At 39.6% G+C, this 18,222-nt stretch overlaps 1 non-coding gene across 1 annotated transcript; it reads left to right on the top strand.

The window, feature by feature from the left end:
* Positions 1–3,362: 3,362 nt before the first annotated feature.
* LOC128290841 (small nucleolar RNA R71) lies at positions 3,363–3,469 on the top strand. The gene has a single exon (XR_008280626.1). It is a non-coding gene; the product is annotated as a small nucleolar RNA R71 (small nucleolar RNA).
* Positions 3,470–18,222: the final 14,753 nt, after the last annotated feature.

Below are 18,222 nucleotides of genomic sequence, written 5' to 3'. Positions count from 1 at the left end.
CGATGTTGGTATTTTCTCACCGTCCTGTCAGGGTATGGCCTAGGATGACGTGTAAGTATCTCAATAATGGGACGAGGACTGATGCCTTGGAGCAGCTCGGGTCATAAGTGGCCGAGGCAGGGACTAGGGTCTTTCAAAAATTTGGAGAATAGTGGATGTGGCGATGGAGACTGTTGAAGTCGTCGTCGTCCATAAACTCCTCCGTATATAGTCCTAATGCGACACCAAACTCAAGCAAGCTCAACTGGCGAACTAAACCACCGAGACAGAACTGGACTGTTTTGGGATCATCGAACTCTGTCATAACGGCTTGAAGGTGGAAGGTCGAATAGAGTTCTAATGTGAGCTCGAGATATGTTGGCTCGACGATCTCGAAGAAGAGCCCCCACGGGTCAGTAGTCAAGAGAGCCCGGGCTGTGTTAGCGAGTTGGATCTACTCTAGAACGGTTCAATCAATGCAACGGCCCACACCTAGAGGTCGGGCCCGTAGTGTCTAGAATAGTTCCTCCTAGGGTCCCAATGGAAATTGAAGTAATGGGTGCCATATCTCATTAGTAGGACCCGAGGAGGATACTGTTCCTTTTTGCTTCTTCGAGGCGGGGACGACAGTCTTCTTTCCTCTAGTGTTTGTCATAGTGTGCGCAATAGTGCTTGGTAGAGGGAGGAGGTTGGTCGTCCGAAGAGTGGATGAGGAAGTGGCCGGTGGCGTGGCGTGGCGTGGTTGTGTTACAGTGGAGAGAGCGGCTGCTAGGGTTAGGGTATTGGGGAAAGGGATGATGAATAGTGGGGGTTTATATAGATATTGGGGCACACGGTCGTGGGGCATGCCCTTGTGCCATTATTTCAGCCCGTGCATTTCGTGATTTTCAAATTTGGACGCATTTGGAATTCAGCTCACGTCCGTATTTTTTGGGCGTGTTGGTGAACACGGCCGTGTCTCACAGCCGTGTCCTGCTTTGTTTGATTCTCCCACACCCGTGTATATATACGCACGCCCATGTTATTTTGGCAGTTTCGACCACAGGTGGTGGGCACGGGCGTGTCACACGCCCGTGTTAATTTATTAGTTTCTACCAAGGCTTATAGACACAGGCGTTTTACACACCCGTGTTGATTTGGTAGGATTACTCACAGCCATGTCGTATAGCCATGGAACTGTATAAAATCTCGTGTTTTGGGAAAAGTTTTACTCTGTTTTCACACGGCCGTATCGCACGACCGTGTGCCTGGCCGTGTCGATTTGGAAAACCTGTGTTCAAGGACTCAGTTAATGATTTAGGTGTTAAAAACTAAAATTTAAAGAAATCAACAACGTTAGTTCTCGGGTTGCCTCCCGAGAAGCACTTATTTAGAGTCTAAGCTCAACTTACCTCTCTGTTACGTGGTCATGGTGGTGCGAAGAGTTTACACTTCTCATTTCTGCTATCAATTTTATCAAAATAATGATTTATACGAGTACTATTTACCTTAAAAGTGCCGAATTTGGAATGAGTTACCTCAACTGTACTGTATGGGAAAATGTTAAGTATCATAAAATGGATTGCTCCATTAGGTTCAGAAGTGGTAATATGAGGGTTTGCTGCATCTAATAGTACTTTGTCTCCAACCTTAAGTTGATTTGATAAAACTTTGAGTCCGTCATGGCTTGGTTTTGGTTTATCGTGTGTTCTTGGTTTTTATGTCCGCCATTCATCTAGTTCATCAATTTGAAGTCTTCGTTCTTCATAGATGGGTCCTTTGTTGTTACTTGAACATGGCTTATGTATGCTCTTCAAACGTGTTTCCTGTAAATAAGGTTGCACCACATGATTAGTATTAGTACCATGATTTATACAAACACCCTCAATATTCGATGTGTTACTCAAATTACGAGCTTGAAGAGTGATTGTTTCATCACCCACACGAAGTGTGAGTTCACCTGTACCAACATCAATAATAGTTCTAGCAGTTGCTAAAAAGGGTCATCCTAAAATCAAAGGTACATCACTATCCTCTTCCATGTCTAGAGCAACAAAATCAATTAGGAATATAAATTTATCGATTTTGACAAGTACGTCTTCAATGATACCCCTAGGAAATCTAATGGTTTTATCTGCTAACTGAATGCTCATCCTAGTTTGTTTGGGTTTTCCAAGACCTAGTTGTTTAAACATTTTATAGGGCATGACGTTAATGCTTGCCCCTAAATCAGCCAATGCATTATTAATATCAAAGCTACCAATTAAATAAGGAATCGTAAAACTCTCTGGGTCTTTCAATTTTTTGGGTAGCTTATTCTGTAGAATGGCTGAGCAAACTGAGCTTAACTCACATGCGATGCCTTATCCAACTTCTGTTTATTTGCTAAAAGCTCTTTTAAAAATTTAGCTGCGTTTGGCATCTGCGAAAGAGCTTCAATAAACGGTAAGTTAATATGTAATTTCTTTAATAATTTAAGGAATTTACCAAATTATTCATCCGCATGGTCTTTCATTGTCGCTCTGGGATATGGCACGCGAGGTTTGTACTCTTTACTTACTGGTTTTCGCTCACTGTGGTCCACCTCACCTTTACCTTTACTTACCACAATTCCTTGCCTCGGTTCAGGTTCAGGTTCAACTAACCCTTCTTCATCTCGAATGGTAATCACATTAAGCTGTTCCCTTGGGTTAGATTCAGTATTACTCGGCAAGTTACCTTGTGGTTGTTCAGAAATCAGTTTAGCAAGCTGGCCTATATGAGTTTCGAGCCCTTGGATTGACTCTTATTGATTCTTAAGTGCTATCTCAGTATTCTGAAAGCTAGTTTCTGACACCGAGATAAATTTCGTTAGCATCTCTTCAAGGTTCAGCTTCTTTTCCTGCTGGTAAGGTGGTTGTTGAAAACCTGGGGGAGGTTGTGGCCTTTGATTTCCCTGGCCATCCCATGAGAAGTTGGGATGGTTTCTCCAACTTGCATTATAAGTGTTACTGTATGGGTTATTTTGAGGTCTAGAATTATTGTTACCCATATATTGAACTTGTTCCTCCTCGGTGCTAGGGTTGAAGGATTGTTATTCGGTGTGTACTTCTCCTCTATTTGAATCGCACCTCATTACTGGATATACCTAAGTAGAACCGTACAACCCTTCAAACTTTTTATTTAAAAGTTCTACCTGGTTAGATAGCATAGTAACCGCCTCGAGGTTGAAAACATCGGCTGCTTTTGTCGGCTTTGTTCTCATGACTTGTCATTGATAGTTATTTAGTGACATCTCTTCAATGAATTCGTAAGCCTCTTCAGGTGTTTTGTTGTTCAAAGTTCCACCGGCGGCTGCGTCGATAAGTTTCCTTGTTGAAGGGTTCACACCGTTGTAAAAAGTCTGAACCTATAACCATAAAGGTAACCCATGGTGAGGGCACCTTCTTAATAGGTCCTTGTATCTCTCCCATGCATCATAAAGAGTTTCTAGATCCATCTGCACAAAAGAAGAGATATCATTCCTCAATTTAGCCATTTTAGCCGGCGAAAATATTTAAGTAAAAATTTTTCGGTCATTTGTTCCCAAGTGGTGATTGACACTCGTGGTAACAAGTTTAACCACTGTTTAGCCTTATTCCTCAACAAAAAGGGAAACAAATGAATCCGAATGGCATCATCAGAAACGCCATTAATTTTAAAAGTGTCACAGAGTTCCAAAAAATTCACTAAATAAGTGTTTGAATCCTCATCCTGCAAACCATCAAACTGAACAAACTGCTGTATCATTTGAATCGTGCTAGGTTTCAGTTCAAAATTATTTGCAGCAGCAGGCCTAACTATACTCGATTCAGTTCCTGTTAAATTAAGTTTAGCATAATCATACATAGTACGAGGAGCAGGATTCTGATTTACTGGATCAGCAGTAATCGCAGGAGGTAGCAGATTTTCCTAATTTTCAGCCATCTTCTCGATTGTGGTGTGAATATCGTCCTCTCGCTCTTCCTCTATGTATCTCAGGCTTCGCCTTATTTCTCTTCGTTTTCTGCGAGCTGTACTTTCGATCTCACTATCAAAAAGTAATGGTCCCGACGGGTTTCTTCTAGTCATAAACTATAAAAACCTGCCAGAAGTAAATAAAAGAAAATTTAGTAATATAAGCAAAATTAAAATAAAATTTAACTTGCAATAAAATAAATGGCTAAAGTAATAAAAATTAAGCGTTCCTAATATCTTAGTCCCCCAACAACGGCACCAAAAACTTGATGTGTGTGATAAGTTTTATATTTATGATTGATCGTACTTGAAAACTAACTATTATCACAATAAAGGCAAGCGCACCTATCAAACAGTAGTATAGCTTATAGTAAGACCGGAATGTCGAACCCACAGGAACTAAAAGTACTAATATTAACCTTCTTTTTATTATCTAGCCTAAAAATAAGGGGATTTGCTTTATCTAAACTAATTAACTAAACTAAGAATGCGCAAGAAGTAAATTGGAGAAATAATTTTGGGAAAACTGATTGATTTAGACAATACCCAAGGAAGAATCCACCTAGACTTTACTTGTTATTTGATTCTGAATTAGATGATTTATTCACTTGACTCGATTTGTAGAAATCCCTAAGTTATATTATTATCTCTCTCGAGACTAACAACATCTAACCCTAGGTTGATTAATTGAAATCTCTTTCTAATAAAAATCCCTAATGTTGTATTAACTCAATCTATGGATTCCCTTATTAGGTTTGACCCTAATCCGACATATTTATGTTGCCCTATGTCTAGGGGTGCAATCAACTCCGCTTAATTATGCTAGATCTACTCTTAGACAGGGACTTTTTCTCCTCTGAATAAGCACATCAATACTTGAATCAATATCCTGGAATATTAAAGCAAGAATTAAGAACACATAATTAAGAACAAATCAAGTATTTATCATATAATTCAGAAAATAGTAACAAGATCTATCTTAGGCTTCATCCCCCTTAGGTATTTAGGGGATTTAGTTCATATGTGTGAAAGAAAACATCTCAGAAGAATAATACTAACAAAACATAAAGACATCCAAAAACCCCTGAAGGAAATTAAAGGGAGATCTTCAGTCTTGAAGGAAAATCCGGCTTCTGAGATAGATCAATCGGCTTTCTTCGAGTAATTCCTTACCTCCTACTCCATGTGTCCCCCTCTAGCTGCCTCATCGGGTGTTTATATAGGCTTTAGAATGCTTCAAAACCCTCAAAAGTGGCCTTTTCCAACTAGAACTAGATTTGGGCTCGACAAGGACACGGCCGTGTGCCACGCCTGTGTGGGGTGGCTTAAACCGTGTTAAAGTTTGCTAAATAGACACGGGCGTGTGGTCTCCCCGTCCAGGCCGTGTTGATTTCCCACGTTGACTCATTTTCACCGTTTTTTGGCCCGTTTCTCGCTCTTTTTACTCTCCTATGCTCACCTAAGTATAAAACATGAAATTAAAGGATTAGGAGCATCAAATTCCACAAATCTAATGACAATTCATCCAAAAATGTATTAAGTATGGGATAAAAATATGTATAAATTATGACTTATCAATCTTAATTTATGATAGAGATAATCTCTTGTTCAAATATGTGAATGATCATCTGTTGAGAAAAATTTTAGTTTTATTTTTTTGGTTTTTAGAAGGGTGTTTCTATTTTTTGGTTTTTAGAAGGTGTTCCATCTTTAGCACGAGCCGACAAATTCCACCCAACATAGCGATGAAATCTACGACTTAATGTTAAATCGGTAGCATTGCTTTATTTATTGAAATTAATTAAAACATAAGAAAAAATATTTCTAAAGTGAGAATTTAAAAATAGATAAACGACGCAAACAATGATATCATTAATGAAAAATTTTAACATGGAACACTAGAAATTATTATAACAATAATAATGATATTTGCAAAAAAGAAAATAAAACAAATCATGTGCTAATAATAAGAAAAATGATATATTTGGTAATAATAATATAAAATAATATGTACATAAAAGATACTTCATATATATGCATATAATAAGAATAATAATAATAATAATAATAATAATAATAATAATAATAAGATCTACAATAAAAGAAAATATTAGGAAATGTACAAAAAATATATATATAAAATATTTACAATAATGATGTAAATAAACAACATATAAAATATTTGAAATAACATATAAATGAAACATTTAAAAAAAAAGGTTAATAAATGAATTAAATAGATTTAGGACATGGCTAAAAATAAATTAAAATTCGGGATATAAAAGTATAAATATTGGATAGTTAATTAGGGATCAAAACGAAAACCAAACAAGATCTGATTGCCAAATTTAAAAAACAAAAGAAGATAGAAAATGGGGGTTAATTGAATGAGGTTGCGAGAGAGGAGGACTAAACGCATAAATTTCCCTTTTAGGGAAAGTGCACAGACCCCACCCACCAAACAAAATAGTGCCGTTTCAACACCATTATTTAAAAACAAAGATTTTTTTTTGTGTTTCATTTTCAACCCCCAATCTTAAAAAAAAAAAAAACTTCCATGCTGTCTTCCTCTCCCCCTTTTTCTGTCTGTCGATTGGGTTCTTTAGAGACCCGCCCTACCGCCAATGACGACGGCGGTGACCGCCGTGTACAGCGAAGGAGCGCAACCTAGGTACGCCTACTTTAAATTTTTTTATGTTTCTTTGTTAAAAAAAGGTTTTCTTGAAAAAAGAAAAGGAAAAAAAAAACAATGAATAAATATGAAAAAAAAACAAGGTAAGCAGAGAACAAAAAGAAGAAAAAAGGAAAAAAAAAAGAACAAAACTAAACCTCTTGAACCTTCCTTCTCTTTTTTTGTTTTTGTATCCGTTTTTATTTCCAATATCTGTGTTACAATCTTTCTTTTAAAAAAAAAATAAACCCTCCACTTTACAACATTTTTTAATGGCTTTTTATAGCCATCTTTTACAAGTTTTTTTTATTACTTTTGCCATATTTTCCCGTCTTGCTTGTTTGCTCTGTTTTTGTAGGGTATGGGGGTGACTGGTGGAGCAGGTGATGGTGGCTGGTGTCAGAGGAAAGTAGGGAGGTGGCTAGGTTTTTTCTTTCTTTGGAAAATGTTTAGTAGGTTAGTTTAGGTGGGTTGTTGGTTTAGATTGGGTTTGATGATGTTGAAATGATGAAATTGGGGTGGGTATTTGGTTGTATTTGGGCCAAAATTGGCCTACAACAACTGCCCTCTTTGCTCATTATCGTAACAGGAATAGAGCAAAGACATAATGAAAGGCCAATTTTGCCGGTCTTGCCAATTGTTGACTTCTTTGGCGCTCTTCTTTTAGGGCGTCTCTTCTTACTAGTCCATCGCATCTTGTAGCTTTGGTTCAGTTCATTGCATCTTCTGATATGGGTCTTATAGCTTCAATCTACTTCAATGTAGTTTCAAGGATATGAGATTTGTGGCTTCCATCTGCTTTACTGTAACTTCAGAAGGATAAGATCTACAGCTTCAATCTTCTCTTCTATTGCTTCCGTGAGATAAGGTTTTGGTCTTCTCTTCTGCCACTTAAGAAAGGCAAGATTTGATATCCTCGACCAGCTCCACTGCAACTTCAAGGAGACAAAATCTGGTGCCTTCAATCGGCTCCAATCTTTGTTCTTTACTCGGTGTGTGATCATAAGCTCAACTCATTTCTCGCAATATGAATTGACTTTTAAAAACTAGACATTAAAAACAGAAATTGAAAAATAGCTCAGCACGTGAGCAAAGGCTCAACTCACTTCTCGCAATATGAGTTGATTTTTGAAAACAGAATTTGCCAAACAGATTTTGGAAATACCTTGGCATGTGACCCGAGGCTCAACTCACCTATCGTAATATGAGTTGATTTTTGAAAAGCATAAATTGAAAAAAACATTAATTGAAAATACCTCAGCGTGCCTCGAGGCTCAACTCACCTCTCGCAATATGAGTTGATTTTGACGAACAGAAATTGAAAAATAAAAATTGAAAAGACATCAGCATGTGAGCCGAGGCTCAACTCACCTCTCGCGATATGAGTTGATTTTTGACAAACCGAAATTGAAATTACCTCAGCGTGTCCTGAGGCTCAACTCACCTCTCGTAATATGAGTTGATTTTTTTTGAAGAGCAGAAATTGGAAAACAGAAATCGAAAATACCTCAATGTGCCCTGAGGCTCAACTCACCTCTTGCAATATGAGTTGATTTTTTTGACAAACATAAATTGAAATTACCTCAGCGTGTCCTGAGGCTCAACTCACCTCTCGCAATATGAGTTGATTTTTTTTGAAAAACAGAAATTGAAAAGCAGAAATTGAAAATACCTCAGCGTGCCCTGAGGCTTAACTCACCTCTCGCAATATGAGCTGATTTTTGAAAAACATAAATTGAAGAAAACAGAAATTGAAATTATCTCAGCATGTCCTGAGGCTCAACTCACCTCTCACAATATGAGTTGATTTTTGAAAAACAGAAATAAAACATCAGAATACCAAAACATGTCATCTGGTGGAATTCATGTGTCCTTTCAGCTATCATCACATCCTCTTACTCTACTGGAGTACCTGTATATGTCATGCATGATGTCATCATGATATGCACATGTTTGTCTTAAATGCATTTATGCCTACATGATTATGATATGAGCTTTAGGCATGTTTGTCATATATCCCTTTTTCGTCACGATTTTTGATGATCCGTGTTCATTGTTTCGACTCTTGACTTTCTCTTCAGGCTCTGTACCAGTCCTCAAGCTTCACGAATAATCTGTATTTCTCAGATATCACTTTTTTGCCCCTGGTTGAGTTTTGTCCTTGGGTTGAGGCTCTTGTACTTATCAAATTCTTACCCGGGTAATGCTTAACATTTCTTTTATTTAGAGTATGTCATTTCACTATTTATCATGTAAACGGACCACATAATGAGATGCATGAAAAAATGGTCAGGTAAGGACAAAAGGATACCTCACATTTATTCATTTCAAATGTAGTAAACAAAGAAAGTTAACCAATAATAGTAAAAAAGTGTCATAAAGAGAAAAGGGATTGCATTCAACAAATACAAATGCTCTAGATATTCAATACATGAACTTTTCCACGTTTCTCAATCAATAATCTTTTCGAGCATGGCTTCTTGCGTAGAAGATTTCGAGCTTTCAGAAATGCTTCAAATATTGTAGTCTCACTATCTGACCCACCGTTCAAAACGCCTTGTTCTTTAAGCTCGGGTTTGCTTCATTAGAATGCCCTTTCGAGTTTTCATCCTAATCTTTTATGTTTAATCAAAACGCCCTTTTCGGGTTTTCACCTTGATCCCTTTTTTCTTTTTTTTTTTTTAAGATGCCCTTTTCGGGTTTTAATCTTGGTTTTCTTTTTCAAGCATAATATTTCTTTACAGCATCTGAGTTCACTGGACTCGGTAACTCCTTCCTATCCATCTCGGTGAGAATCAAAGCTCCGCCTGACAATGCCTTCTTTACGACGTATGGTCCTTCCCAATTCGGTGCCCATTTTCCTCGCAGGTCTCTTTGTATTGGGAGAATCTTTCTCAGCACGAGTTCTCCTTCGTGGAATTCTCTTGGCCGTGTTTTCTTGTCATGAGCCATGATCATTCTCTTCTGGTACATTTGTCCATGACAAATTGCCTTTAGACGTTTTTCTTCGATGAGGTTTAACTGGTCATATCGAGCTCGAACCTATCCTGCTTCCTCTAATTTCGACTCCATTAAGACTCATAGAGAGGGGATCTCAACTTCGATAGGTAGCACAGCTTCCATTCCATAGACCAGAGAGAAAGGAGTTGCCCCCGTAGATGTCCGTACAGATGTGCAATATGCATACAAAGCAAATGGTAGCTTCTCGTGCCAGTCTTTATATGTCTCAGTCATTTTCCCAATAATCTTCTTAATATTCTTGTTGGCCGTTTCAACCGCTCCATTCATCTTTGGGCGATAGGGCGAGGAATTATGATGCTTTATTTGGAATTGCTCACACACTTCTTTCATCATCTTGTTGTTCAAATTCAAGGTGTTATCTGAAATGATTCTTTCAGGCAAACCATATCGACAAATGATTTCCTTTTTCAAAAACCTGCAAACCGCAGTCTTCGTCACATTGGCAAACGATGCGGCTTCTATCCATTTTGTGAAGTAATCAATGACCACAAAAATGAACCGGTGTCCATTGGAAGCTTTTGGGGAAATTGGCCCTATAACATCCATGCCCCACATAGAAAAAGGCCACGGAGAAGTCATGACGTGAAGGGGCAAAGGGGCTACATGAATTTTATCACCATAAATTTGACATTTGTGGCATTTTCGTGTGAAATTAATGCAGTCGCTTTCTATCGACAGCCAGTAATATCCGAGTCTTATAATCTTCCTGGCCATAGTAAAACCATTGGCATGTGTCCCGCAAGTTCCTTCATGGACATCTTTAAGTATTTTTCTAGCTTCAACTGTATCCACGCATCTCAAGAGCACTTGATCTTTTCCTCTTTTGTATAGGATGTCCCCATCAAGAATAAATTCCACTGCCATTCTTCTGATTGTTCTTCTGTCGTTCATATTTGCTTGCTCGGGATACCTTTGATTCTTGATGTATTCTAAGATATCATGGAACCATGGCTGCCCATCTGGCTCTTTCTCAATGCTGAAACAATGTGCAGGGACTTCATATATACTCATTTGAAGAGGCATTATTTCTGTTTCTCTGTTTGCTTTAAACATTGAAGCCAAAGTGGTCAGGGCATCAGCTAACTGGTTTTCTTCTCGTGGAAAGTAATTAAAAGTTATTTCTTTGAATTCTTTAATCAACCCTGCCACGAGATCACTGTATTTGACTAATTTTGAATCCCTCACTTCCCAATCTCCACGGATCTGATAAATCACTAATGCTGAGTCTCCGTATACCTCTAAAGTTTGGATATTTTGTTCAATTGCTGCACGAAGTCCCATGATACAAGCTTCATATTCCGCTATGTTATTGGTACAGAAGAAATTCAGCCTGGCAGTGAACGGATAATGGTTCCCTTCTGGTGATACTAAGATTGCTCCAATCCCATGCCCCAATGCATTCGATGCACCATCAAAGCTCATCCTCCATGACTTTTCTTTTGATGACTCATATTCTTTTTCTGTAATGCATATTAAGTCTTCATCTGGGAAATCAAATTTCAATGGCTCGTATTCCTTCGTTGTTCGAGTTGCTAAGAAGTCAGCTATTGCAGTCCCTTTTATCGACTTTTGGCTCACATAGACGATGTCATATTCTGATAGTAAGATCTGCCATCGTGCCATTCTTCCTGAGAGTGCGGGTGATTCTATCATGTACCTTATTGGGTCCAACTTTGAAATTAGCCATGTCGTATGATACAGCATATATTGCCTGAGTCTCCGAGCTACCCAAACCAGAGCGCAGCTGTATTTTTCTATAGACGAATACTTTGCCTCATATTCAGTAAACTTTTTGCTGAGGTAGTAGATTGCCCTTTCATTCTTTCCTGACTCGTCGTGTTGCCCCAGTACGCAACCCATTGAATTCTCGAACACAGTCAAATACAATATCAATGGTCTTCCCGGCATTTGCGGTACTAGCACTGGAGGATTAGACAAGTACTGTTTTATCTTGTCAAAAGCCACTTGGCACTCCTCGTTCCATTCTCCGGGATTATGTTTTCGAAGGAGTCGAAAGATTGGGTTGCATTGGTTGGTAAGTTGAGCGATAAATCGGGCGATGTAGTTTAACCTCCCTAAAAATCCTCTGACTTCCTTTGGCATGCGCGGAGGTGGTAACTCTTGAATAGCTTTTATTTTATCTGGATCAACCTCGATACCTCTTTCACTGACAATGAAGCCCAACAATTTTCCCGAGGTAGCCCCAAACGTACATTTGGCCTGATTGAGTTTTAGTGGAACTTTCTCGGTCTGTCGAACAATTTCTTGAGTTCACTACATGCTCTTCTTCCCCTCGAGATTTAGCAATCATATCGTCGACATAGACCTCTATTTCTTTATGCATCATGTCATGGAATAACATCACCATAGCCCTCTGATATGTTGCCCCAGCATTCTTTAACCCAAATGGCATCACCTTGTAGCGAGAATGTTCCCCACATTGTTACGAAGGTAGTTTTTCCATATCCTCAAGGGCCATCTTGATCGATTATACCCGAGAATCCGTCCATGAAAGAAAATAATGAATGTTTTCTTTGTGTTATCCACCAATGTATCAATGTGTGGTAAGGAAAATTATCTTTAGGACTTGCTCGATTCAGTCACGATAATCCATGCACATTCACACTTTGCCGTCTTTCTTTGGTCAGGGACTATTAGCCATCCATTCGGATATTTGGAGGCTTGTAGGAAGCCGACATCAAATTGCTTCTTGACTTCCTCTTTTATCTTCAACAACATCTCGTGTCTCATCCGTCTTAGCTTTTGTTGAATGGGCTTGCATTCGCTTTAATGGGAGCTTATGGACCGCTACATCTTCTTCCAATCTGGCATGTCTGATATGACCATGCGAATACATCTTTGTACTCATGAGCAAAACAATCAAATTATGCCTCTTGCCCCGAAATAGAAGTCCCAATCTTCACTTCTTGCTTCCTTTCTTGGTTCAGATTTATTGTTTCAATAGATTCTTGATGAGGCAAAATCTGTTTATCCTCTTGTTCCATCATTCTTAGCAAGTCGAGGCGAGACATAGTCTTGACATTTTCTTCGACTTCAAATTCTCCTAAACAAACAGCCTTCTCAAAATCGATTTCGGGACTCAGAACGGGTTTGTTCATCTTTGTTGATATCGAGCACACTGAAAGTTGAATGGAAAAGGAAACTATAGAGGGGCATCTAAGTATTGAAACCAACAAAGTGAATGTTATGGTATGACGTGAGGCAATTGTAAAGATAGGCTATAAAATGATTATGGAATTAGTGATAATGCGAAAAAATCGTGACAAAATGCATCTTCATTGATATTCATTTAAATGATAAAGAGCGAATGCAAGCTCTTACAAAAAGAATTCTGTTATATCTGAGGACATAACAGAATGTTAACGTTTGAACATTACTCTGAAGACTTATAAACTACAAGAAGATCCTGGGCAACCCAATTGTTCAACATGAAACCCGGGGGACAAGGGCGTATCTTTGATACGTCTTTACTCGCGTCAGCTCCTTTGTCAATGACATTTATACTGATATTCTGAAAACCCTCTTCGATCATTAACATTGTGCTTTGTGCACTATACTGCCCTGAGTATATCATTCCCGCAGACGTAAATATTCTTGACAAAAGAGGGAACTCCATGGGCTCCCATTCTGGTTCTCGGCCTAGTGTTCTTGTGATCCTTCTTTCCTGAACTTTCTTCCACTACTTTCTTCTTTGTCGTATGTCCGACTGGAACCCTAAACCGTATCGGGCCTTGTGGTGTACTAGCTTTAGAGCCCTGACTATTCCTTGCAGGTACCTTCCCAAACCTTTCCTTGCTCGGGCTCCCTTTCCTACAGTTAATTTCACACCCATCTTGGTATTTCTCGACAATTTTGGGGTGGGAATTCTGTTTCCCTCAGTGACGAATGTGGCATTGACGAATTCAAGGGATCGGAAGGAACATTTTACTACGTCTTTGCTTACTTCGAGGTAGGGTGCATCAGTAGAGATAGATGCGACAATGTCTTCTTCTCCCTCGACAGTGACCAAACAACCATCCATGATAAATTTCACCTTTTGATGGAGGGATGATGGTACTGCTCCAGCAGAATGGATCCAAGGTCTTCCCAAGAGACAATTGTATGATGGTGTAATGTCCATGACTTGAAACTCAACATTGTATATGTAGGGACCCACTTCTAGAGGGATCTCGATTTTTCCCATAACTTTTCGTCTTGTTCCATCGAATGCCCTTACTGTAGAATGGCAGGGCCTTAGATAGGACAAATCCATCGGAATCCTGGAAAATGTGGCCAAAGGCATGACATTGAGTGCCGATCCATTGTCGATGAGCACGTTCGGTATTATATAGCCCTTACAACGGGTTGTGATATGCAATGCTTTCACTGAGCCTCTACCATTGGGCGGTATTTCATTGTCACTAAAGGAAATGAAATTATCCGCATTCAAGTTGTTCATCCATCTATCCAGTTTTTCAACGGATACATTGTTTGCCACATAAGCTTGATTTAACACTTTTAGCAGAGCGTTCAGGTGTGGTTCTGAATTCAACAGTAGAGATAATATCGAGATTCACGCTGGCTGCTTACTCAATTGTTCTACCACGTTGTACTCACTGTGCTTGATAAATTTTAAGAATTCATGTGCTTCCTCCTCGTCCACAGGCTTTTTAGCTTCTTGTTCAGGCACAGTTTCATGCTCCTCTTCGGTCACGTGCATCGGTGCTTTTCCTTTCTGTTTCAAGTCACTATTCTTCTTCACCTCCTTCGAATAACATCTTCTACTACGAGTGAAATGACCTACTTTCTCGACGCCTCCAGTCATGGCTTTGGGTTTTTTATCTTCAGGTGTGACGATATTAACGTCATATTTCCACAGTACTGCTTTATTGTCCTTGTAAGGGAAAGGAGACGGTACTTCAATTATCATTTTTGGTTTCACCGGTTCCTTCCTTACATCGTAATAAATTACGAATGGTCGATCGGCGCTATACGGACAACTTGACGATTGATTGTCAGATGCACATACTTCTTTCTTATTGGCCTCTCCTTGATTAATGATCGCAATCTCCTTATTATCTATCCGGTCTTGCAGTAACCTTTTAAATTTCTCACATGATTGAATGTCGTGCCTTACAATTCCATAAAAATCACAAAAAACCTGAAATTCTTTTCTGAGATTATCGTTGGGGTGACAGAGCAATCCATTCTTAACCAGTGCCTCCCAGATTTTCTGTAGAGGCGTCCTTATTTCTGAAACACATCTTCTAACTTACCATTCATCTTCTTTCCCCACTGTGTTTACATTCCCTTCAGTATGGTTAGGGAACGGGTTCCCAGTTGCATTACTGGCACTATCGAATCGTAGGATACCCGTATCAATTAGTCCTTGAACTCTCCTCTTAAAGGCTAGGCAATTTTTCGTGGAATGTCCCTGGTTTCCTGCATGGTATGCACAACTAGCATTTGGGTCGTACCATTTCAGGTATGGGGGCCTCAAGGGTGCCATATAATGCGGGGATATCAATTGCTTCTCCAAAAGTTTTGGGTACAGCTCCCCATATGACACAGGAATAAGGGTAAATTGTGGTTTCTCGGAATAGGGTTTTGCTGGCCTCTGCTCATTTTTTGGTTGGCCTTGGGCGGGTATTGTATTTTGTGGGAATATAGTGACGGGCCTTTGGTTGTTCATGGCGTATATGGGGTAGAAAGGAGGTGGTCCTCAGTAGTAAGGGGTCTGAGGTGGATAATAGAAATTCAGAGGAGGATAATTTTGAGGTCGGGGTTGGTTTGAATATGGGTTAGGGGCATAACGGCTTCTCATTCCCACCATATGAGCTTCTGGTTCTTTCTTCTTCACGGGCGCTGCCCTTCTTGAACTTTCTTGACCTTCCATTCTACCGTTCTTGACGGCATTCTCTATAAGCTCACCGGATATTACAATATCCGCAAAGTCTTTCGTGGCACTTTTCACTAGTTTGTCATAAAATGGAGCTTTCAAAGTGTTGATGAAAAGAACGGTTATCTCTGTTTTCGTTAATGGGGGTTCCACTTGGGTTGAGACATCCCTCCATCTCTGCGCATACTGTCTAAAAGTTTCTGACGACTTTTTCTCTATCATTTGCAAAGTCATCTGGTTTGGTACCATATCCGATACATGCTTGTATTGCTCACAGAATGTTGATGCCATGTCCTTCCAAGATCGGATCCTTTTCCTACTAAGCTGGTTGTACCACCAAAGAGCCGATCCTACTAGACTGTCCTGAAAACAATGTATGAGTAGTTGGTCTTCATTCACGTAACCAGTCATTTTTCGGCAAAACATGACAAGATGCACCTTTGGACATCTCGTTCCATCGTATTTTTCGAAATCAGGCACCTTGAACTTTGGAGGCAGAACTAGATCGGGCACCAAACTGAGCTCTTTGGCACTTAGTACAGAGAAGGCTTCAATACCCTCTATTGCTTTGAGTCTTTCCTCTAATCTCCTATACTTCTCTTGAGCCTCATGATCGTCCGTTCTCAACCTTGCTATTTCCGCTGGATCATCCAAATCTGGAACAATTGGATTGGCGGGATTAGCTCCAGAATTTGATATGAATATTCCTTGCCCTAAATGAGTATGTGGCACCGGCCGTTGCTCTGGGTCTGTGGGTTCTCCTTGGGTGTACCCTCTTTGTGCTGCACGGACGTGTGGTGGAGTGAATCCGGGGGGATAGAGCGGGTCTTGATTGTGATTAACTCTTGACCGAAATTCCCGATGTCAGGGCTCTGCATGGGTCCCTTTCCTTTAACTAAAGCTGACATCATCTCCATCATCTTAGCCATTTGATCCTTCTATTCGAGCGATTCTTCTCGTGATCTCACCATTAAGTCTCTCGTCTCTTCTTGTGAGCTAAACGCTTTTGTAATTCTTTTTGGATTCTTTCCATTCTTTCAATCCTTTCATTGAATTCAGCCTCCATTGTTCTAGTTTGTCGACGCGTTCTATACGAGTGGCGTGGTTCCATATTTGAAGTATTGCAACTGCGAATTGTACGTTTTAACCTCAGCAAATGAGTACGGGATATGCCATGAATGAATGAACAAATGCATGAATGCCAAATAGATATTAGTCATGAATGACATGTAAGGAATTGGTGTTGATTTCAAGATAGCCCCTATATAGGCATTTCATTCATCAAAAGAGTTCATTACAAAACATTTTGCCATTTTTGATTCAGCTATTACAGAAACTTTCAAGCTATATCGCCATATTTCTTTATTCGCTTTAGGAATTCCGATATGCTCGATCGTTGGCTTGGTGGGAATTGGAAACTGAGATTTTCAGCTTCTTCCGATAATTGTACCACGTGCATGGCTACCCCACGAACTTCATTGATCAAATAGCTAAGTTGCCTTTCTTTTTCCTAGAGGCCCTCTTCGCAAGCACGAACGTCTCTATCATACTGACAATCTTTTTCTTCCAAAGCCTTCAAGAGAGTATCTAACTGTTGTTGACGATCTTGCAGCATATCTTCTAACTCTCGTATCCTTTCTTTTAGTTCTTGACGTTTAGATCGACTAGTCATCACCTCGGCAGACACTACTTCATATTCGACGTTCTTCTTCCTCAATTTTATCATAGTCCGCGCAGCCTTTTCTTCCTCTTTCTTTGCTTTTCCTTTCCAAAATTCCATCACTCCTTTAATGTTGCTTATCTCCTCTTTCCATTCTGCCGATGACTTGCCCAGCCCACTATTTTTCATTGTGCCTCTTAACTTTTTATTTTCGAGATGGAGGTCTCTTAAGTCATTTCTCACGACTTCAAATTCTTTTTGCACTTTCTCGGTTCTAGATCTTTCAATCTGAATGTTGATCTTCAATTGGTAGTTTTCTTCTTGAAGGGCACTAAGGTCCCGAGACATCTTGGCCTTTTCTCGTTCAAATTCTTGTCTTGCTAGCTTAGACGGCATTTCCTCTGAGAAAGGATTCTGGACGGTGGAGTTTGTTGACGAGATTTGCTGACTATTTATCTGTTTCTTCCTCCATATGTCGTAATCTTAAGTTAGGGTATCAGCATATAAGGCCAATTTTATTAGATGAATTTTCTTCCAAGATTTTGCATTGTGTCGGACCTTCTTCATATATCCTTCACCCGCGAAAGCCAACTCGGATTATGCCAATCCTCCAGTGGCGAGTATGAATTGCCGCGAAGAAAATTGCCTTTGGACTAATAATGGGGCATATCCGACTCCTCCCCATAATCCGAATAGTGGCACACAGTCTTGATCTCCGACCTTGTATAGCAGAACTGACGGGCGTATCCACGGGGCTCTCCAAGTTACGTTATCTGTGAAGATTACGAAGACCGAGACCAGTGTTGTTTAGTGACCTCCTTCGGCCATTCTTTCTTGAGATAAGCTTCTAACGGGGAGAATGTTTTAGAAAACATATGGAACGGTGTGCGCTCTACTTTCCAGAAGTGGCTCAGAATCCAAACATTAAGTAACTGCGCGCATCCGATAAAACGACCTTCCCCTTTCTTCCTACAGCTACTTAGTGATCTGAAGGTTTCGGCCAGAATAGTTCGGACGGGCTTGATTCCTTGTTTTAAT

The sequence above is a fragment of the Gossypium arboreum genome, chromosome 3 (genome assembly GCF_025698485.1).
Source record: "Gossypium arboreum isolate Shixiya-1 chromosome 3, ASM2569848v2, whole genome shotgun sequence".
Taxonomy (NCBI): domain Eukaryota; kingdom Viridiplantae; phylum Streptophyta; class Magnoliopsida; order Malvales; family Malvaceae; genus Gossypium; species Gossypium arboreum.
The sequence above is the reverse complement of the archived record's forward strand: the minus strand, read 5'-3'. Positions and strand labels throughout refer to the sequence as shown.